This window comes from Ranitomeya imitator, chromosome 2 (genome assembly GCF_032444005.1).
Source record: "Ranitomeya imitator isolate aRanImi1 chromosome 2, aRanImi1.pri, whole genome shotgun sequence".
NCBI lineage: Eukaryota > Metazoa > Chordata > Amphibia > Anura > Dendrobatidae > Ranitomeya > Ranitomeya imitator.
This window is the reverse complement of record NC_091283.1, coordinates 364,223,786-364,247,491: the sequence shown is the minus strand read 5'-3', so window position 1 is coordinate 364,247,491 and position 23,706 is coordinate 364,223,786. Positions and strand designations below refer to the sequence as shown.

The following is a 23,706-nucleotide window of genomic DNA, read 5'->3' as shown; positions in this document are numbered from 1 at the left end:
TGCCCCCATACTGTCCACATCAATGCCCCCATACTGTCCACATCTGTGCCCCCATACTGTCCACATCTGTGCCCCCAAAGGGGGCACAAATCTGGATAGTATGGGGGCACAAATCTGGACAGTATGGGGGCACAAATCTGGACATATGGGGGCACAAATCTGGACAGTATGGGCCATAATGTCCAGATTTGTGCCCCCATAATGTCCAGATTTGTGCCCCCCATACTGTCCTGATCTGTGCCCCCATACTGTCCAGATTTGTGCCCCCATACTGTCCAGATCTGTGCCCCCATACTGTCCAGATCTGTGCCCCCATACTGTCCAGATCTCTGCCCCCATACTGTCCACATCTGTGCCCCCATACTGTCCACATCTGTGCCCCAAAGGGGACACAAATCTGGATAGTATGGGGGCACAAATCTGGACAGTATGGGCCATAATGTCCAGATTTGTGCCCCCATACTGTCCAGATTTGTGCCCCTTATACTGTGGGGGAGGGGGGGGGGGGGCGCCGAACTGATCCTTTGCCCCGGGTGCAGGAAAGGCTAGATACACCTCTGCTTCCAGGGTAGTCTGGTTTGTGGCACAGTGGGGCCACAAACCCCCCGAGCTCACGCCCACCAGTCAGGGCGTGAGCGTGACAGTTGACAGTTTGCACAGGCCATGGCCTCCGCTGTATCCCATGTCCTACCGCTCTCAGAGCATGATGAACTTTATGTCTACCGGTATGAGCAAGCTGAAGAATTTGTTCCGCCCTGTATCGTTCCAATTGAGGAGACCTCGGGCCCAATCATAATTTCAAACGCTCTCTACGATCAACTCCGGGCCTATGAGGAAGAGCACAACCCAGCAGACCCACCTAGGTTCTATGGGAATCCAGAGGAATGCCAAAGCTTCCTGGAACAGTGCTTGCGCTACATCCTGCAGAATGCAGCTTGTTTTCCCTCTGACCGGATTAAGGTGGACTACATCATGTCCTACCTAGCAGGAGATGCTTTATTATGGATTTGTCCCCTCTGGGAAGCAGAGGATCCTATCGTCATGAGTCTTGGGGCCTTCCTGGTGGCCTTCCGTAAAGTCTTTGACAAGCCTCGTCCTGCTGCTCCTGTGAAGTCTTCCCCATCTAGATCCGAGAGGCGCTCCAGACGGGCGAAACCTGTGAAGAAACCTCCACGTCAAGCCATGACCGTCTGTGATCCTCCAGTTCCTCTACCCGTTAAAGCAGCTACTCTAATAGAACCCAAAAAGAATGTCAAGAGTGGACTGGCAAAGCATCAGTCTAAGACCAGTCGTAAGAAGGGCTTACTATGTCGCTGCTGTTGTGAGGAACACCTGGAAGACCTCTGTCCAGGGGATCTAAAGCTCCAAAACCTCGGGCCAGTAGGAGAGACTGCCCTTGGTGAGAATAACTCCCTTCCGCTAAAGTCTGAGTCTGTTCCAGTGCCTTGTGGGAGCTTCGGTCCTGCAGATGTGTTAAAGCTGCTAACCAGACGGAGTCTAAGTGTGATTCCTGTTCCACTGCTCCAGAATCCTGTGAAGGTGTTTGGTGATTGCCGAGTCCTACTTATGAACAGTCCAGTGTTGAAGGGACAACTACAGCTCCAAATCGGAGCATTGTATGCGGAGAGATTTGTTTTCCACTTGTTGACCAGTCCGCCCGTCGGTCGTTCTGAACCGGATACTCTGCTGCCCGTTCCGGTCCAAAGACCCAGCGTGGTTCTGCGTTTGGAACTATCAAGTCTCCAGAAGTTTCTTGTTCCTAAACTGCTAGGTCAACCTACAGTGTTGATATCTTCTCCACCCAATCAGCTGGCTATTGAGTCACAGTGTGCTGACCTCACTGAAGTAAAGGAAACAGTGGCGTCCTCTCCGCACACCTCCAGTGTCAATACCTGTGACCAGTTCCCAGGAACATCCCTGTCACTTAAAAAATTTTCTATGAACTTTGGGAAGAAGATGCTTTCTGTAATGATGCCTTCGGATTCCATGTGGCAGGTGGATGAAGAAATTGAAGCTGAAGCTCTTGCATCTCTGTTCTTCACCAATCCGGAGGAAGAAATGGTCCAGTCTTGTCAGAGCAAATGGCTGATGGGTCTTGCTAAATGTATGTCTTCTGCTTCCAAGTGGCTACTTGCTGATAATACTAAGACAGAGACTTACTCATCCTCTAATCTTGAAGAGGAGGTCCAGTTTTTTCAGGGTACCAGGTTGAAGATGTTTCCTATATGTATGCCACCAGTTTCCATCTGGCTATCGGGCGAAGATCCCAAGACTGAAGTGTTCTCATCTCTGCTTCCCACCAGTCTAAAGGAGAAGGTCCAATTTTCTTGTGATGATGGACTTAAGTTGGATCCAGTGAAGGTGTCTTCAGTGTCCAAAGAATCAGACTATGTTGTGGTCAAATCACAAGCTTCCAAGTCCCTGCTTTCTGTTGACCAGGTGAAAGAAGTCCTGTCCCTTGTGTCTTCTGAGTGGGAGGCTGATCTTACTGGACTCAAAGAGACTGAGCATCCTGAGATCTTTAAAGTCTCAAATACCTCATTCTACGAGAGGAATGTTGTGATGGCTATGACTATGTGTCCTCCTATCCTTCTTCTACAGGTTGTTCTGGCGGGCTTGAAGAGGAGGGGCCGTAAAGGGGGGGGGGGGGGGTACTGTAACAACTCTGCTGGCATCACAGCATGGCCTCACATCTCTCACACTATCTTACCCACTGCTCCAGGCCATGATGTGCTTTCTCTTTAATGCCAGCTCCATGTTCTGTGTCTCTGCTCTCTGCATGCATCATGGCTATGTGTATAGGGGGCCGGCGCCTGAACTCTCTGGTTCTTATAGGAATCAGGTGCACCTGTCCAATCAGTTCCTGACCAATTACCAAGAGGCCTCCTGTATATAGTGCAGCTCCACCCTGTGCTCTGGGCCTGCGCAATGTGTTAGCTCAGTTAGTGTTTAGCTGCTGAGTTTGCCTGGCCTTGCTCTGAGTTTCTCCCTCTGAGCTTTTCTCTGTGCTTTTGCCTTGTTCTTGTAGTCCGCCCTCCAGGAGGCAGAATATCCTGGTCCCTGTGTCTTTGTCCCTGTGTCTTGTTCTATTGCCTTGTCTGTACTTTGTCTTTTCTTGGTCTCCTTGTCTGTGGCTTCCTTCCCTGCTTTCTTTCCTTGTGTTTTCTGTTTGCTTACACTCCGCACTCTTGCGGCTCTGCACTCAGACTTTGCTTCGCACTCTCTGGCTTTGCTCTGTGGCTCCGCTCTTTGCGGTTCTATCTGGTTCCGCTCTTTGCGGTACTATCTGGCTCCGCCTCCTGTGTTTCTGCACTTGGCTCCGTCTCTGCTCTTGGCTCCGCCTCCAGCGTCTCCGCTCTTGGCTCCGCCTCCAGCGTCTCCGTTCTTGGCTCCGCCTCCAGCGTCTCCGCCCTTGGCTCTGCCTTCTCCTTCTCTTTTCTTAGTTCCACCTTCTACTTGTTACTTGGTCCTCCTGTGTGAACAGGTCCCTACCTGTTTCTTCATACCTCATTCCTTTCTGCTTGTTTCCTTTCCTGCACCTCCTGTGTGAACAGGTCCCTACCTGTTCCTTCATTCTCCTTTCCTTCTGGCTTGTTTCCGTACCTGCATCTTCTGTGTGTACAGGTCCCTACCTGTTCCTTCATCACACTCACAATAGGACTGCACTCGGGTGTCATCTGAGTGCAGCTGATTCATACACCACATCAACCAGTCCTGTGTATCCTGTGTTCCTGCCAGTCCTGCCGTTCCTGCCCTGCCTTCCAGTCCTGTGTTCCTGCTGTCCTAGCCAGTCCTGTTTCCTGCCGTGTCTCTGCCAGCCCTGAGTTCTCGGCCGTGTCTCTGCCAGCCCTGTCTCAGCCGTGCCAGCCTACTCGTCTGTGTTCCAGCCGTGCTCTTCTGCCAGTCCTGCCTAATGCCCACACCCAGGGCCACCATCAGGGCATGACAGCCGTGACTGGCGTATGGGGCCCGGTGAGCAGAGGGGGCCCGCATCGGGCCCCGTCTCATCTGGTCACCGGGCCCCCCCTGCAGGCGCTGCGGCAGCGGCACACTATTGACGTGCGGGCCCGCGCCCGCACGTCAATAGTTAACAGCCGCCAGCCAGTCTGAGGCTGGCGGCTGAATAGGGCCGCAGTGCGCACTCGCCGGCGTCGCCGGCGTCTGACGTCATTGTCAGCCGCCGGGCCCGGCGGCGAGTGCGTCTGTGTGGAGCCTGGAGAGGGAGCTTCACCCGGCGCTGGAGCTTGGCCAGGTAAGAAGTTGTGTTTTTTTTTTTTCTTTGAGAGCTGCTGCGATCCAGGGGGGCCCGGGGGGCAGGATGATGGACACACAGGGGCAGAAATGCTGGACACACAGGGGCAGAATGGTGGACACAGTGGGGCAGAATGCTGGACACACAGGGGCAGAAATGCCGGACACAGTGGGGCAGAAATGCTGGACATAGTGGGGCAGAATGGTGGACACAGTGGGGCAGAATGGTGGACACAATGGGGCAGAATGGTGGACACACAGGGGCAGAAATGCTGGACACAGTGGGGCAGAAATGCTGGACACAGTGGGGCAGAATGGTGGACACACAGGGGCAGAATGGTGGACACACAGGGGCAGAATGCTGGACACACAGGGGCAGAAATGCCGGACACAGTGGGGCAGAATGGTGGACACAGTGGGGCAGAATGGTGGACACACAGGGGCAGAATGGTGGACACAGTGGGGCAGAATGCTGGACACAGTGGGGCAGAAATGCTGGACACAGTGGGGCAGAAATGCTGGACACAGTGGGGCAGAAATGCTGGACACAGTGGGGCAGAAATGCTGGACACAGTGGGGCAGAAATGCTGGACACAGTGGGGCAGAAATGCTGGACACAGTGGGGCAGAAATGCTGGACACAGTGGGGCAGAAATGCTGGACACAGTGGGGCAGAATGCTGGACACAGTGGGGCAGAATGCTGGACACAGTGGGGCAGAAATGCTGGACACAGTGACAGGGGCAGAATGCTGGACACAGGGGCAGACTGTGAGACCCAGGGGCAGAATGGAGATACGGGGCATGATTGGAGACACGGGGCAGGATGAAAGACATGGGGGCATGACTGGAGACAGATGGGGCAGAATGGAGACACAGGGGGCATGATTGGAGACAAGTGTCAGGATTGCAGACATGGGGGCATGGTTGGAGACATAGGGGGCAGAATGGAGACATGGGGCATGATTGGAGACACTGGGGGCAGAATTGGAGACAGATCGTGCAGGATCATGGGGCAGGATGGATATGATGGAGACAGATGGGGCAGGATGGAGAGATCACATGGGGCGATCATATGGGGCAGGATAAGGAGATCATATGGGGCAGAATGGATACTCATGAGGGCAGGATGGGAGAATATCTGGCTGACGCCAGGAATGAGACACACGGGGCCAGGCTGGGTGATATTATTAATACCATAGGGGCTAATTTAGGGATATTATTACTGCAGTGATGTATTTATTTTATTTTTTGAGTATACGGTTTTAAATGGGGGGCGGTCCTGTTACTGTATAGAGTGATACTATGTCGCCTTCTTCATGTGGTGTAATGTAGAAGTTGTGAAAAATTAAGTAATGTGTTCTGCAAGCGGAGCTCGAGATAACTGTGTTATTTCCTGCAGAGAGAAGTCCTGGCTGGATGAAATGATGGCGGTCTGTGCTGGATGAAAGATGAAGGACTTCACCTAGAGACGTCACTGGTGAGTCAGTGTGTTACCTATACACTGACACTATACACTGTATACAGAGCTCCTGTGTATAATTTCACTAGTGATCACTATATTATCTGTACACAGACACTGCATACTAAGTACAGATCTCCTGTGTATAATGGCACTTATGGTGATAGTATGGTGCTTTTTTAAAAATTACTGATCAGAATTGTAGTATTCAGTCACTATGTGGTGGTAATATGTGGTTTGGACATGGTGTTGTGGTATTTGTTCCTTGTATGTGATATTATTCGATCACTGTGGTGGTAATATGTGGTCCGGTCATGGTGTTGTGGTATTTGTTCCTTGTATGTGATATTATTCGATCACTGTGGTGGTAATATGTCATCTGGTCATGGTGTTGTGGTATTTATTCCTTCTATGTGATATTATTGGGCATTTTAAAAATTGAAAAATAAATAAAAATATACCTAAATTGTATTGCATATTTTAACAAATATTTAATAGGTTACAGCAGAGTAGGGCCCGGCCAAAAGTGTCTACCGTGTTATGGTGGCGGCTTAAAAAATCTTTGGCCAAAACAAAAGCTGCCTGCTATATGTGTGATCTGGTGATGGGAACTGTTAATGTGTGATTGGTGAGAAGTGGAGTTTTTCCAAGAGAGAGCGGTGGGACTGTGGACAGTTCGAGGGGTGGAGCCTGGAGGCGGGGCTGGGGTGGAGCCTGGGCGGAGTCTCAAGGGGGCCCCGAAAATTTTGCCAGTATGGGGCCCCGAAATTTCTAGTGGCAGCCCTGCCCACACCAATCCAGGTGTTCCTGTCTCCCAAGTGGGATCAGCAGCCACAGCCAGACACCACCCTGGAGTGGTACCTGGCAGCTGCCTGCTGCACAAGCCTGACCTCACCATCAGAGGCTCCAGTGAAAACCCAGGCAGCTGTTATAGTCACGCCCCTTCCAGGGTAGTCTGGTTTGTGGCACAGTGGGGCCACAAACCCCCCGAGCTCACGCCCACCAGTCAGGGCGTGAGCGTGACAATATGGTTGTATGTACTTGTGTGTGTGTTTTAAATAACGTGGATTGGAAACGTTTTAGGTAATTGTGAGTTTTATTGTATGCTACTGTATTTTGTATTAGTGTTGTAGTAATATATTCTTTATTATTAATACACGGTTTCGTCTTAGTTTAGTCTCAGTTCATACACTTACTGAAGCATAGAAATAGCATGGGGAACAGAAACCGTTAAGGCATAAATAAAATTCAGTAATGGTCAATAGTCGAGGGTGAGACCAATAATTAATATTGGATCCAGTCTCGGACTGGCCCACCGGAGAATTCTCCGGTAGGCCCAGGCACTGACACCTGCTGGCATACTGGCCAGCAGCTGCCTAGGGTGCCGACTGCCCCTATGGGCATGGAGAGGTGTGAATACCATTTCTCTTTAATAGTGGGCAGCGTTAGCCACAGGCTGCAGCTAACACTGCCCGCATGTAAAGCCACACCATCACACCACACACAGCACCGCACCACACACACACGTAGGCGGGGCCGCCATCAGGGCATGACGGCCGTGACTGGCGTATGGGGCCCGGTGAGCAGAGGGGGCCCGCATCGGTCAGGCGAGTGCATGCATGCTGCAGCTGCGTGGAGACTTCGTCCGCCGCAGGAGCGCGGCAGGTAAGAAGAACTTCTTTTTTTTTTTTTTAGAGCGGCGATCCGGGGGCCCAAGGAAGAACGCTGGACAGAGATGGGGCAGAGTGCTGGGAAGAGATGGGGCAGAGTGCTGGGAAGAGATGGGGCAGAGTGCTGGACAGAGATGGGGCAGAGTGCTGGACAGAGATGGGGCAGAGTGCTGGACAGAGATGGGGCAGAGTGCTGGACAGAGATGGGGCAGAGTGCTGGACACAGGGGCAAAACGCTGGACAGAGATGGGGCAGAGTGCTGGGAAGAGATGGGGCAGAGTGCTGGGAAGAGATGGGGCAGAGTGCTGGACAGAGATGGGGCAGAGTGCTGGACAGAGATGGGGCAGAGTGCTGGACAGAGATGGGGCAGAGTGCTGGACAGAGATGGGGCAGAGTGCTGGACACAGGGGCAAAACGCTGGACAGAGATGGGGCAGAGTGCTGGGAAGAGATGGGGCAGAGTGCTGGGAAGAGATGGGGCAGAGTGCTGGACAGAGATGGGGCAGAGTGCTGGACACAGGGGCAAAACGCTGGGAAGAGATGGGGCAGAGTGCTGGACAGAGATGGGGCAGAGTGCTGGACAGAGATGGGGCAGAGTGCTGAACAGAGATGGGGCAGAGTGCTAGACAGAGATGGGGCAGAGTGCAGGGAAGAGATGGGGCAGAGTGCTGGGAAGAAATGGGGCAAAGTGCTGGGAAGAGATGGGGCAGAGTGCTGGACAGAGATGGGGCAGAGTGCTGGACAGAGATGGGGCAGAGTGCTGGACAGAGATGGGGCAGAGTGCTGGACAGAGATGGGGCAAAACGCTGGACAGAGATGGGGCAGAGTGCTAGACAGAGATGGGGCAGAGTGCTGGGAAGAGATGGGGCAGAGTGCTGGGAAGAGATGGGGCAGAGTGCTGGGAAGAGATGGGGCAGGGTGCTGGACAGAGATGGGGCAGAGTGCTGGACAGAGATGGGGCAGAGTGCTCGACAGAGATGGGGCAGAGTGCTGGACACAGGGGCAAAACGCTGGACAGAGATGGGGCAGAGTGCTGGGAAGAGATGGGGCAGAGTGCTGGGAAGAGATGGGGCAGAGTGCTGGACAGAGATGGGGCAGAGTGCTGGACACGGGCAAAACGCTGGGAAGAGATGGGGCAGAGTGCTGGGAAGAGATGGGGCAGAGTGCTGGGAAGAGATGGGGCAGAGTGCTGGGCAGAGTGCTGGACAGAGATGGGGCAGAGTGCTGAACAGAGATGGGGCAGAGTGCTAGACAGAGATGGGGCAGAGTGCAGGGAAGAGATGGGGCAGAGTGCTGGGAAGAAATGGGGCAAAGTGCTGGGAAGAGATGGGGCAGAGTGCTGGACAGAGATGGGGCAGAGTGCTGGACAGAGATGGGGCAGAGTGCTGGACAGAGATGGGGCAGAGTGCTGGACAGAGATGGGGCAGAGTGCTGCACAGAGATGGGGCAGAGTGCTGGGCAGAGTGCTGGGAAGAGATGGGGCAGAGTGCTGGGCAGAGATGGGGCAGAGTGCTGGGCAGAGTGCTGGGAAGAGATGGGGCAGAGGGCTGGACAGAGATGGGGCAGAGCGCTGGACAGAGATGGGGCAGAGCGCTGGACAGAGATGGGGCAGAGCGCTGGACAGAGATGGGGCAGAGCGCTGGACAGAGATGGGGCAGAGCGCTGGACAGAGATGGGGCAGAGCGCTGGACAGAGATGGGGCAGAGCGCTGGACAGAGATGGGGCAGAGCGCTGGACAGAGATGGGGCAGAGCGCTGGACACAGATGGGGCAGGATTGGACACAGATGGGGCAGAGTGCTGAACACAGATGGGGCAGAGTGCTGGACACAGATGGGGCAGGATTGGAAACAGATGGGGCAGAGTGCTGGACACAGATGGGGCAGAGTGCTGGACACAGATGGGGCAGGATTGGAAACAGATGGGGCAGAATGGAGACAGATGGGGCAGGATTGGAGGCAGATGGGGCAGGATGGATACGATGGAGACAGATGTGGCAGGATGGGGAGATCATATGGGGCAGAATGGATACTCATGAGGGCAGGATGGGAGAACATATGGCTGGAGCCTGCAATGAGACACACGGGGGCTAGGATGGCGAATATTACCATAGGGGCTAATTAAGGGATATTATTATTGCAGTGATGTATTTATTTTATTTTTTGAGTATACTGTTTTAAATGGGGGGAGGTCCTGTTACTGTGCAGAGTGATACTATGTCACCTTCTTTATGTGGTGTAATGTAGAGGCTGTGAAAATTAAGTAATGTATTCTGCAAGTGGAACTCGAGATAACTGTGTTATTTCCTGCATGGACGAGTCCTGGCTGGAAGAAATGATGGCGGTCTGTGCTGGATGAAAGATGAAGGACTTCACCTAGAGACGTCACTGGTGAGTCAGTGTTAACTATACACTGACACTATACACTGTATACTATATACAGAGCTCCTGTGTATAATGTCACCGGTGATCACTGTATTACCTGTACACAGACACTGCTTACTAATTACAGATCTCCTGTGTATAATGGCACTGATGGTGATAGTATTGTGGTTGTTTTTTTTTATTACTGATCAGTATTGTAGTATTCAGTCACTATGTGGTGGTAATATGCGGTCTGGTCATGGTGTTGTGGTATTTGTTCCTTGTATTTTATATTATTCGATCACTGTGGTGGTAATATGTCATCTGGTCATAGTGTTGTGGTATTTGTTCCTTGTATGTAGTATTATAGGTCATTTTAAAAATTGAAAAATAAATAAAAATATACCTAAATTGTATTGCATATTTTAACAAATATTTAGTAGGTTACAGTACAGTAGGGCCCGGCCAAAAGTGTCTACCGTGTTCTGGTGGCGGCTTAAAAATTCTTTTGGCCAAAACAAAAGCTGCCGGCTATATGTGTGATCTGGTGATGGGAACTGTTAATGTGTGATAGGTGAGAAGTGGAGATTTTCCAAGAGATAGCGGTGGGACTGTGGACAGTTCGAGGGGTGGAGCCTGGAGGCGAGGCTGGGGTGGAGCCTGGGCGGAGTCTCAAGGGGGCCCCGAAAATTTTGCCAGTACGGGGCCCCAAAATTTCTAGTGGCAGCCCTGCACGCAGGACGTCATCACCCAGTTCTCCGGTGGGCCAGTCCGAGCCTGTACACAGTCCTGCCCAGCACAACACAGACCAAGAAAAAAAAAACTGCTGGACATGTAACTCCCTCCAGCCACACCCTGGAGGTGGAGATATGGTGGGTAAGCGTCCCGCCCATCTCTGACCTACCCACCAGGAAAGCCAGACCATATAGCGACTGGAATGCTCTCAGCACATATCATGCTGGAGAAAACACTTATGGCTTTCACATCACGCAGGAAAGCAACCTTTGTGACACATCTCCCCTCATGTACGACACCAGTGACCCTGTCACAATATATATACAGGTGCTTCTCGCAAAATTAGAATATCATCAAAACGTTAATTTATGTCAGTTATTCAATACAAAACGTGAAACTCTTATTATATAGAGTCATTACAAGCAGAGTGATATATTTCAAGTGTTTATTTCTGTTAATGTTGATGATTATGGCTTACAGCCAATGAAAACCCAAAAGTCATTATCTCAGTAAATTAGAATATTTTATAACACCAGCTTGAAAAATGATTTTAAAATCAGAAATGAACATCAAATACTTTGACTCCTTTAGAGTGTCAGGGAGCGACCAACAGCTTCTCCAGTCCTACACATGCACGGATTAGCAGCATTCACGTCATACATGTGTGGTTCCACACTATCGTTGCACATACATGGCTTGCTTCACACACTTGGCTCTGCTCCGTACACCTTGCACACACGGCTCCGCTCCATACACGCGGCTCCACTCCGTACACACACGGCTCCGCTCCGTACACCTCGTACACACACGGCTCCGCTCCATACACGCGGCTCCACGCCGTACACACACGGCTCCGCTCCGTACACCTCGTACACACACGGCTCCGCTCCATACACGCGGCTCCACTCCGTACACACACGGCTCCGCTCCGTACACCTCGTACACACACGGCTCCGCTCCATACACGCGGCTCCACTCCGTACACACACGGCTCCGCTCCGTACACCTCGTACTCACACGGCTCCGTTCTGTACACCTCATACACACGGCTCTGCTCTGTACACCTCATACACACGGCTCTGCTCCGTACACCTCGTACACACACGGCTCCGCTCTGTACACCTCGTACACACACAGCTCTGCTCCGTACACATCGTACACACACGGCTCCGCTCCATACACGCGGCTCCACTGCGTACACACACGGCTCCGCTCCGTACACCTCGTACACACACGGCTCCGCTCCGTACACACACGGCTCCGCTCCGTACACCTCGTACACACACGGCTCCGCTCCGTACACCTCGTACACACAGAGCTCTGCTCCGTACATCTCGTACACACACGGCTCCGCTCTGTACACCTCGTACACACAGAGCTCTGCTCCGTACACCTCGTACACACAGAGCTCTGCTCTGTACACCTCGTACACACACAGCTCTGCTCCGTACACATCGTACACACACGGCTCCGCTCCATACACACGGCTCCACTGCGTACACACACGGCTCCGCTCCGTACACCTCGTACACACAGAGCTCTTCTCCGTACACCTCGTACACACACGGCTCCGTTCCGCCCACCTCGTACACACACGGCTCCGCTCCGTACACCTCGTACACACAGAGCTCTGCTCCGTACACCTCGTACACACACGGCTCCGCTCCGTACACCTCGTACACACACAGCTCTGCTCCGTACACATCGTACACACACTGCTCCGCTCCATACACACGGCTCCACTGCGTACACACACGGCTCCGCTCCGTACACCTCGTACACACAGAGCTCTGCTCCGTACACCTCGTACACACACGGCTCCGTTCCGCCCACCTCGTACACACACGGCTCCGCTCCGTACACCTCGTACACACAGAGCTCTGCTCCGTACACCTCGTACACACACGGCTCCGCTCCGTACACCTCATACACACACAGCTCTGCTACATCCCCCCTGTAACCCCCTCCTGACCCCACACATAAACTTCCCCTCATCCAGCACCATGACAACCAGCACAGCAGAGTCCTCCATACACTGAGGGTTGAGCCTAGAGTGTATGGGCTCCTTCCAGGTCCTGACTGCAGCCCATACACTCTAGCCGGCTCACTGGTGAAGATGCTAGACTGTATGGGCTCCTTCCTGGTTTCCTGACTGCAGCCCATACACTCTAGCCGCCTCAGTACTGAAGACGCTAGAGTGTATGGGCTCTTTCCAGGTCACCTGACTTCAGCCCATACAGTGTAGCCGGCTCACTGTGAAGATGCTAGAGTGTATGGGCTCCTTCCAGGTGCCTGACTGCAGCCCATACAGTGTAGCAGGCTCACTACTGAAGATGCTAGAGTGTATGGGCTGCAGTCAGGTATATATTCTTGAAGATAGCAGACTTTATGGGCGGCTGCCTGGCCCTGACTGCAGTTAATACATGACACTAGACTGTATGTGCTCCTTCAAGGTATAAATTATTAAAACCAGCAGAATATATGGGCTCCTGCCAGGTCCTGACTGCAGCCCATACAGTCTAGTCAGCTCACTGGTGAAGACACTAGACTGTACGGACTCCTGTCAGGTATATATTATTGTAGATACAGACTGTACGGGCCCCTGTCAGGTCTATAGTATGGTAGATACAGACTGTACGGGCTCCTGTCAGGTATATATTATTGTAGATACAGACTGTATGGGCTCCTGTCAGGTCTATAGTATGGTAGATACAGACTGTACGGGCTCCTGTCAGGTATATATTATTGTAGATATAGACTGTATGGGCTCCTGTCAGGTATATATTATTGTAGATATAGACTGTACGGGCTCCTGTCAGGTGTATATTATTGTAGATACAGACTGTACGGGCTCCTGTCAGGTATATAGTATGGTAGATACAGACTGTACGGGCTCCTGTCAGGTATATATTATTGTAGATATAGACTGTACGGGCTCCTGTCAGGTGTATATTGTAGATACAGACTGTACGGGCTCCTGTCAGGTATATATTATTGTAGATACAGACTGTACGGACTCCTGTCAGGTATATATTATTGTAGATACAGACTGTACGGGCTCCTGTCAGGTATATATTATTGTAGATACAGACTGTACAGGCTCCTGTCAGGTATATATTATTGTAGATACAGACTGTACGGGCTCCTGTCAGGTATATATTATTGTACATACAGACTGTATGGGCTCCTGTCAGGTATATATTAATGATGTCAGAATGTATGGGCCTCTGTCAGGTATATATTATTGTAGATACAGACTGTACGGGCTCCTGTCAGGTATATAGTATGGTAGATACAGACTGTACGGACTCCTGTCAGGTATATATTATTGTAGATACAGACTGTACAGGCTCCTGTCAGGTATATATTATTGTAGATACAGACTGTACGGGCTCCTGTCAGGTATATAGTATTGTACATACAGACTGTATGGGCTCCTGTCCGGTATATATTAATGATGTCAGAATGTATGGGCCTCTGTCAGGTATATATTATTGTAGATACAGACTGTACGGGCTCCTGTCAGGTATATAGTATGGTAGATACAGACTGTACGGACTCCTGTCAGGTATATATTAGTGATGATATCAGAATGTATGGGCCCCTGTCAGGTATATATTATTATTGATATCAGAATGTACGGGTCCCTGTCAGGTATATATTACTGATGATATCAGAATGTATGGGCCCCCGTCAGGTATATATGCTGCGATTGTTCTCGTATGCCGATTCGGCATGAAAAAATAATCACAGATGTGATCTGCCCCATAGATTAACACTGGTCCGAGTGCCATGCGATGTTTTCTCACATAGCGCTCGTCCGTATTCTACGCTAGTGTGACCCCGGCCTTAAACTTATGAAGAGACACAGACCACCTGCAGTTCAACCTTCATCAATATTTAAATTACAAGTTTTTCACCATACAAAAAATGCTATTTTTTACCTAGTTCCATAGGTTTCTTAAAGGGAACCTGTCACCAGGTTTTCCCCATATATAGTACCACCAGAACCTATATGCCCTTATACACACCCTTCTACAGTGCTGTACCGTACATACCGTATATACTCGAGTATAAGCCGAGATTTTCAGCCCACTTTTTTGGGCTGAAAGTGACCCTCTAGGCTTATACTCAAGTCATTGTCGGCGGGGGAGGGGCGGCTGTCACATACTCGCTGCCGACTCCCGGAGACCATCTGAAAGTGAGAAGCTGCCAGGGACCGCGTCAGGAGCAGGTGAGTATGACGGGGGAGGTGAGCATTGCGCGATATTCACCTCTCCCCTTTCCACCGCTGCGGGCCGCTCTGTCCTCTGGCTGTGACTGTTTAGGTCAGAGGGCACGATGACGTAGTTAGTGTGCGCGCCGCCCTCTGCCTGAACAGTCAGTGCAGAGGATGGAAGACAGAGCAGCGCGCAGCAGTGGAAAGTGCCGGGGGCCTGAGCGAAGAGAGGCGAGTATGTGTTTTTATTTTATGTTATTCGCAGCAACAGCAAATGGGGCATAATGTGTGGAGCATCTCATGGGGCATAATGTGTGGAGCATCTCATGGAGTAAAATCTATGGAGCATCTTATGGGCCATCAACCTTTATGCAGCATTGTATGGGGCAAAAGTTTCTATGAAGCATCTTATGGGGCAATTATTAACATTTGTGCAGCATTATATGGGGCATATTTTAATATGGAGCATCTTTTGGGGCCATCATAAACTTTATGGAGCATTTTATGGGGCTCCTCATTCAATATGGATATTCAAAAACACTTAACCTACTGATGTCTCAATTAATTTTACTTTTATTGGTATCTATTTTTATTTTTGACATTTACCAGTAGCTGCTGCATTTTCCACCCTAAGGCTTATACTCGAGTCATTAAGTTTTCCCAGTTTTTTGTGGCAAAATTAGGTAGGGGGGGTGGTCTATTTCTACTCGAGTATATACGGTATGTCCCTAAGCCAACGTGCATAATGTAAATAACTTCTTATACTCACCTACGGGGCGGTCCGGTGTTATGTTTGGCGCTGGTCTTCATCCGGCACAGTCCTTCCCGTGGATGATGTGTTCTACATCATCCACACAACCTCCCTCATCACGCTTCTGTGCAGGAACACTTCTCTGCCGAGCACAAAGCAAAGTACTGCAACGGGCACAAAGAAGTGCGATGCACAGGAGCACGATGACATAGGACGCGTCATTGACTCAAAGAAAGAAGGGCGGTGATAGAAGAGGAGAAGGCCCCGGATTAAGACTAGCAAAGCCCATTGTATGGGGCTAGGCAAGTCTTAAGGGCATACAGATAGTGGTTGTGCTTTATAAAATGCTGTATATAAGGGTATACAGGCAGTGGGCCTACTATATATACACAGCATTCTAGAATGCTGTATATAAAGGCATATAGATAGTGGTCGTACTTTATGTGGGGGGGACAGAAACAATGATTGAATACCCTGTAGTAAGTGAACGGCTACAGTGCAAGAAAATAAAAGGTACTTAGTTAACACTTTTTTGGGGGCCTGAGAAAGGAGTCAGAAAAGAGCATCGGGGCGGACACGCTGCTGTGAATGTCAGTGTCTATATCTAGCACGGCATAATTTTCATAACCAGCAGAGGGAAAGCTGACAGCTGATGTTAATATTCTGGAAAGGAGCCAATAACCATAAAGGTTCCCAGGCTATTAATATCAGCTCACAGCTGTTTGCTTAGCCTTTACTGGCTATTTTACAGTGGGACACAAAATATTGACATGGGGTCCCCCTATAAAAGCTGTAGGCTGATATTAATAGTCTGTGAAGAGGCCATGGATATTGGCAGCCCCAGAGGCTAAAAACCATCAGCTCTCAGCCATCCCAGAAATGGCGCATCTTATAGATCTGCCAATTCTGGTACTTAGCCTCGCTCTTCCCACTTGCCTTGTAGCAGTGGGGCTCAGATTTGTGGGGTTGATGTCACCATTTTATTGTCAAGTAACATCAAGCCCACAGGTTAGTAATGGAGAGGCATCTATCAGACACCTCTCCATTAGTAAGCTGGCCTACTGTCACCTTACAATACAAAGGTGACATTACCCCTTATTACCCCATATGCCACCGCTACAGTGCAGTGAGAACAGAGGCTGAGTGCCAGAATTGGCGCATCTTACAGATGCACCTTTTCTGGGGTGGCAATAAACATGGTCCCTCTCTAGGCTATAATATCTGTCCTCAGTCACTGACTTTCCCTCTGTGGCACAGAAAATTGTGTGGGAGCCCACGCCAGTTTTTTCAGTGAAAACATTTTTATTAAATACATACAGGTCCCAAATTTTACACACACATACTACTCACCGTATTAGTCACTGACCTACATAAATCTAACCGTTCTGCAATGGTTTACTGTATGTAAACCATGTCTCCTATCCTGCAATGATTTGACAGAAGTCGACAAAGTAACTATTTGTAAATATTGTAAGCTGTCAGTGTGATTTTACTGTACATTGCACCTGAATTGCAAGCCTTTCAAAGGACACCATTGCGTATTTCTCGCAAGTCACACTGATGGCCCGTGTGGTATGAGTTTTTCTTGCATAAACAGACTTTCATTGGGGATTCTCGGCTGATATACGGTGCAAATCGCAGCATAGTGCAATTTCACTCGCACATATAATACGGCCGTGAAAAAAAAAAAAAAAAAACATTGGTCCGAGTGCTATGCAATTTTTTTTTTCTCGCATAGCACTCGTCCGTATTCCTCTCTAGTGTGACTCCGGCCTTAAAGGGAAAAATCATTCAAAATTTGAAAATTTCTATTTTTTAAAATTTCTGATATTTTTACAAAATAAAGCAAAACATATTAACCCAAGTTTATCATTAGCCCAAGTTTACCATTATCATACAGTCTAATATGTCAGGAAAAAAAACAACCTCAAAATCAATGGAATATGTTGAAGCATTCCAGAGTTATTACTACATAAAGTGACACTGGTCAGATTTTAAAAAATTGGCCCCGTCACTGAGGGGTTAAATGCTTGTACAAGTGAACATTGTTTCAAAAGTGGTTTACCTGTCTAAGACTGGTTTCACACCAGCGTTTGGCAGCCTTCTTCCTCCGTTAAGCCCCACCAACTGCTACACCTCTTCTTTCAGCTCCGCCTACATGCATCCCCTATCTTTAACATTGGGTACACAGGCACGTGTCGGTTTGACGATGCGCTGAACTGCGTCGAACGCAACATGTTGCATTTTGTTGCGGTCGGCGCAGCGTTAAAACAACGCATGCAGCGGCATCTGCTTGGCCTGCGTACCCAATGTTAAAGATAGGGTATGCAGGACGCATGCAGATGCAGGACGCATGCAGACGTAGGCGGAACTGAAGGAAGAGGTGCAGCATTGGGCGGGGCTTAACGGAGGAAGAAGGCTGCCATCCGCAGCCCTGCCGAATGCTGGTGTGAAACCAGCCCAAGGCTGTTATTATAGCACCTTACGTCTTACGCTAGGTTCACATTGCGTTAGTGCAATCCGTTAAGCGCATAGCGCTAGCGGATTGCGCTAACGCAATGTTTCTAGAGGGTCGGCGTTCTCCCTCCCCGATAGCGCAGATCCCCGATCTGCGGTAGCGAGGAACAGGGCGTCCGAAGTCCGTCACAAAAGAACGGCACATCGCTAGCGCGTGCCGAAAATGGCATGCGCTAGTGATGCGCTTCAGCTAAAAGTAACATTGCTGTCAATGGGTGCGCTAACGGACCCGTTGCACGGTGTTAATTTCGACATTTTCGCCGTGCAACGCATTCCGTTAGCGTTAACCCATTAACGCAATGTGAACCTAGCTTTACACAGATACATCATGGGCTTGTCCTGCCCTACGCATGAAATGAAAGACAAATACAATGTGGAGACTTAATCAGAGCAATGTTTTATTTACATTCAGAACTGGTTTAAGAGGTAAACAATTACCATTTCTCACAGAAATCTCAGACTTTTACTTATAGAAATACTGGATAAATATCATTTTAACATTAGATATAGAAATATTTCTAATTTTATAAAACTGCCTTTTTTTGCATAGAAAAACTTTATGCCTTTCCTTGTTTCACTTTATGCCTTTGCTTGTTTCATTTTATGCCTTTCTAAAGTATTGTAAAAATGTAATATGCTGTTGGTGCATGCGGGCAGGACTGTCGGTAGGGTATACGGCTCTGAAGCCCCCCCCCGGGCCTGCCTCCGGTGTCTGAGGTTTCGGTGTCCCGGGCCAGAGATCATAATAACGGCCTTGAATTGTGAAGGACACGGCAGCCGATCCTGAGAAACATCCAAGGTGGGAATGCCCCATCATGTCGAAGAGAGTCTGCTAGATCCAGGCCTAGCAGACCAGTACTGGTGGGTTCATGGATGCCAGGAGGGAGCTGGCCTAAAGGAAGGTCTCGTCTTTTCCTGGCGGGTCAGAGAGTTGTCCCGTCGTTTGTTTTTTTTGGACAGAACATTTCCAAAACAACCAAATTTGAACAGATCTCTTGGGAGGCAGACTTTAGTCCTCTGTTGCAGAAGCGAAGTACTCTTAGGGCCCCTTTCCACTTGTGTGAGAAAAAAACGGTCCGATTTACGGACCGAAAAAACGGATGTAACGTGTGCGATTGTCATGCGAGTGTCATGCGAGTGTAATGCGATTTTTTAATCACATCATCCGTTTTTACATCCGTATGCAATCCGTTTTTTTTCTCTGCAACTATTTTTATACAGTCATTTACAGGACTATTTACAGTGTTCTGTGCCACAGAATGGTAAAGTATCCGTAAAAAACGGATGGAATACGGATGGAATACGGATGGTCCGTATTCCATGCGTTTTTTTTCTCGCACCCATTGACTTGCATTGGCGAGTCTCGTCCGAGAATCTCAGCAATACGCAGCATGCTGCGATTTTTTTCTCAGCCGACACAGATTTTTCTCAGTCCGTTTTCGGCTGGGAAAAAAAAAAAATCGCAAATGGAATGTCACCTATTGAAAAACATTGGTCCAAGTGCAATCCGATTTTTTATCGGATTGCACTCGTCCGTTTTTCTCACAAGTGGAAAGGGGCCCTTAAACTGATAGGCGCAGAGTAGGACGCACTAGAAAGTTGGCGTGCATGATTGTTCAGGGCGCTGGCGGTGTGGACCGGCCACCAGAGAAGGCCTAGACCAAAGTCTGGATATTTTAAGAGCAAGGTCACAGGAGCCTCTGGAAACGTCGAGGCTGCATGAATAGGAAGGTTTCCTCAGGAGACGTCCACATTGCTCAGGGGAAAACTAGGACATATTTGTCCTGTGTTTTTTTTTTTTTTTAAAGTAGCCCCCTCACTGCCTCGTAGGATATACCAGTCCTTAAGATCACAAATCCTTTTACGCAGAGCGATGATGAAGACGGGCATGGAATAACCTGGACGCAGAGAGGCGAGAGGGTAGGGCGATTCGTGGCATGAACGGTCCTCCGGGGAACCCCAAACACTCTTGATGTGTTAGGGCCTTGCCTCGTAGACCACAGATGATATGGTAGTGACAATTCTAGGTGGGAGATTAGAGTGACAATTCCACTGTCGCCCTCAAAAGCCATATCTGGGAAGAAAAAAAAAAAATTAAAAAGAAAAATCGTTAATAAAAAAACCTCCCAAAACCTAAGGCCTAAACTGGGCTGGGCGGTCCAGACCCATGTCTTCCTCCTACTGACATTAAGTTAAAACGGATTAGCTTCGTGCTAGTTGGTGGTGTACCCTCCTCTACAGGAAATACCTAAATTTTTTTTTTTGCATAGCATAAGCAGCATACACCCATTTTTTTTTGTGTACCCCAACATTAGCTCCCCCACATCAACCAGAAGGCCACACAGCATAACCTCGCTCCCCCAGTCAGAAACCCCCACCTCACATTATCCAGCGGACCCCACAGGATAAACCCAAAGCCCACCAGACATTCCCTCCCACAAGCGTAAATCCCCATGACGCCCCCTGCCCCCAACCATAAATCCCATCAGACACCCCCCCCCCAATCGGATGCCACCCCAGCTTAACCCCCCAGCATAAACCCCCATCGGACGTCCACCCCTCCTCCAAGCATTACTCCCATCGTACACCACGCCCACCCAATAATAAACCCCCACCGGACGGCCAAACCCCCACAGGACGTGGACCCCCCCATCCAGCACACACCCCACCCAGCACAAACCCCCCATCGGACGTCCACCCCCGACCCAGCCTAAACTCTTATCGGACGTCCACTTCACCCAGCCTAAGCCCTCATCAGCCCCCCAAACCCAACCCATAAGCAGGTCGCCCCCCAATAAAGGGGATCCCTCCGTAAGCGGCAGGTCGCCTCCCCGCGTCCCACCACAGGCAGGTCGCCTCCCCGCGTCCCACCACAGGCAGGTCGCCTCCCCGCGTCCCACCACAGGCAGGTCGCCTCCCCGCGTCCCACCACAGGCAGGTCGCCTCCCCGCGTCCCACCACAGGCAGGTCGCCTCCCCGCGTCCCACCACAGGCAGGTCGCCTCCCCGCGTCCCACCACAGGCAGGTCGCCTCCCCGCGTCCCACCACAGGCAGGTCGCCTCCCCGCGTCCCACCACAGGCAGGTCGCCTCCCCGCGTCCCACCACAGGCAGGTCGCCTCCCCGCGTCCCACCACAGGCAGGTCGCCTCCCCGCGTCCCACCACAGGCAGGTCGCCTCCCCGCGTCCCACCACAGGCAGGTCGCCTCCCCGCGTCCCACCACAGGCAGGTCGCCTCCCCGCGTCCCACCACAGGCAGGTCGCCTCCCCGCGTCCCACCACAGGCAGGTCGCCTCCCCGCGTCCCACCACAAGCAGGTCGCCTCCCCGCGTCCCACCACAAGCAGGTCACCACCACATCCCACCACATGGGTCCCCCAATAGCCTGCAGCAGGTCTCCCCCCACAGCCCACAAGCAGATAGCCCTCAAATCCCACAACAGGGGTCCCCCCCAATAGACAGGTCACACCCCCCCAAACCGAACCACAAGCATGTCACCCTCAAACCCCACCACAGGTCTCCCCCACTAAAAGGGGTCCACCCCGTAAGCAGGTCACCTCCAAACCCCACCACAGGGGTCCCCCCAACAGCCAGCAGGTGCCCCCCAAAATCCAACTACAGGGGTCCCCCACAATAGTCAGCAGCAGCAGGTGCCCCCCAAAATCCCACCACAATAGCCAGCAGCAGCAGTAGGTGCCCCCCACAACAGCCAGCAGCAGTAGGTGCCCCCCCAAATCCCACCACAGGGGTCCCCCACAATAGCCAGCAGCAGGTCCCCCCCAAAATCTCACCACAGGGGTCCCCCACAACAGCCAGCAGCAGGTCCCCCCAAAATCTCACCACAGGGGTCCCCCACAACAGCCAGCAGCAACGGTGCCCCCCAAAAAGCCCACCACGGGGGTCCCCCACAACAGCCAGCAGCAGCGCCCCCCAAGAGCCCACCACGGGGATCCCCCACAACAGCAGCGGTGCCACCCCCCAAAAAGCCCAACACAGGGGTTCCCCACAGCAGCAGCGGTGCCCCCCAAAAGCCCACCACGGGGGTCCCCCACAGCAGCAGCGGTGCCCCCCCAGAAAGCCCACCACGGGGGTCCCCACAACAGCCAGCAGCAGCGGTGCCCACCCAAAAAGCCCACCACATGGGTCCCCCACAACAGCCAGCAGCAGCGGTGCCCCCCAAAAGCCCACCACGGGGGTCCCCCACAACAGCCAGCAGCAGCGGTCCCCCCCAAAAAGCCTACCACAGGGGTCCCCCACAACATCCAGCAGCAGTGGTGCCCCCCAAAAGCCCACCACGGGGGTTCCCCACAACAGCCAGCAGCAGCGCTGCCCCCCCAAAAAGCTCACCATGGGGGTCTCCCACAACAGCCAGCAGCAGCGGTGCCCCCCAAAAAGCCCACCACGGGGGTCCCCCACAACAGCCAGCAGCAGCGGTGCCCCCCCTAAAAGCCCACCACGGGGGTCCCCCACAACCGCAGCGGTCCCCCCCAAAAGCCCAACACAGGGGTCCCCCACAACAGCCAGCAGCAGCGGTGCCCCCCCCAAAAAGCCCACCACGGGGGTCCCCCACAACAGCCAGCAGCAGCGGTGCCCCCCTCAAAAAGCCCACCACGGGGGTCCCCCACAACAGCCAGCAGCAGCAGTGCCCCCCCCCCAAAAAAGCCCACCACAGGGGTCCCCCACAACAAGAGCGGTGACCCCCCCACAAAGCCCACCACGGGGGTCCCCCACAGCAGCAGCGGTGCCCCCCCCACAAAGCCCACCACGGGGGTCCCCCACAGCAGCAGCGGTGCCCCCCCCACAAAGCCCACCACTGTGGTCCCCCACAGCAGCAGCGGTGCCCGCCCCCACAAAGCCCACAACGGGGGTCCCCCACAGCAGCAGCGGTGCCCCCCCCCCACAAAGCCCACCACAGGGGTCCCCCACAGCAGCAGCGGTGCCCCCCCTTACCACAGGGGTCCCCCACAGCAGCAGCAGTGCCCCCCCCCACAAAGCCCACCACAGGGGTCCCCCACAGCAGCAGCGGTGCCCCCCCTTACCACAGGGGTCCCCCACAGCAGCAGCAGTGCCCCCCCCCACAAAGCCCACCACAGGGGTCCCCCACAGCAGCAGCGGTGCCCCCCCCCACAAAGCCCACCACAGGGGTCCCCCACAGCAGCAGCGGTGCCCCCCCCCACAAAGCCCACCACAGGGGTCCCCCACAGCAGCAGCGGTGCCCCCCCCCACAAAGCCCACCACAGGGGTCCCCCACAGCAGCAGCGGTGCCCCCCCTTACCACAGGGGTCCCCCACAGCAGCAGCGGTGCCCCCCCCCACAAAGCCTACCACAGGGGTCCCCCACAGCAGCAGCGGTGCCCCCCCTTACCACAGGGGTCCCCCACAGCAGCAGCAGTGCCCCCCCCCACAAAGCCCACCACAGGGGTCCCCCACAGCAGCAGCGGTGCCCCCCCCACAAAGCCCACCACAGGGGTCCCCCACAGCAGCAGCGGTGCCCCCCACACAGACAAGCAGGTCGCCCACCACAGAGCCTCCCCCAATAGCGAGCAGCAAGTAGCATTTTTTCACCCTGAAACCACTAACCTCCATGTGCCATGCCGTCCACAAGATATAATCATGCTGCTTTGCCGCCTTCATGATGTGACTGAAAACACGCCCCCTCCCGATAGAACACGCCCCCGGAAATGACGTCACACCTGGAAGGAGCCCATACACTCTAGTATTTACCATACACTGAGGCCCCTGATCATG

General features: G+C 52.2%; 1 protein-coding gene and 1 long non-coding RNA gene across 2 annotated transcripts in view; one reads left to right on the top strand and one right to left on the bottom strand.

Moving 5' to 3' along the window:
• LOC138666581 (zinc finger protein 271-like) overlaps window positions 1–23,706 on the top strand; it is a 91,783-nt gene that overhangs the window by 50,628 nt on the left and 17,449 nt on the right. The window lies entirely within an intron of this gene.
• LOC138663899 (uncharacterized) lies at window positions 18,339–23,624 on the bottom strand. Its single transcript, XR_011318249.1, has 2 exons — window positions 23,539–23,624; window positions 18,339–20,036 (listed from the first exon to the last, which is right to left on the bottom strand). It is a non-coding gene; the product is annotated as an uncharacterized lncRNA (long non-coding RNA).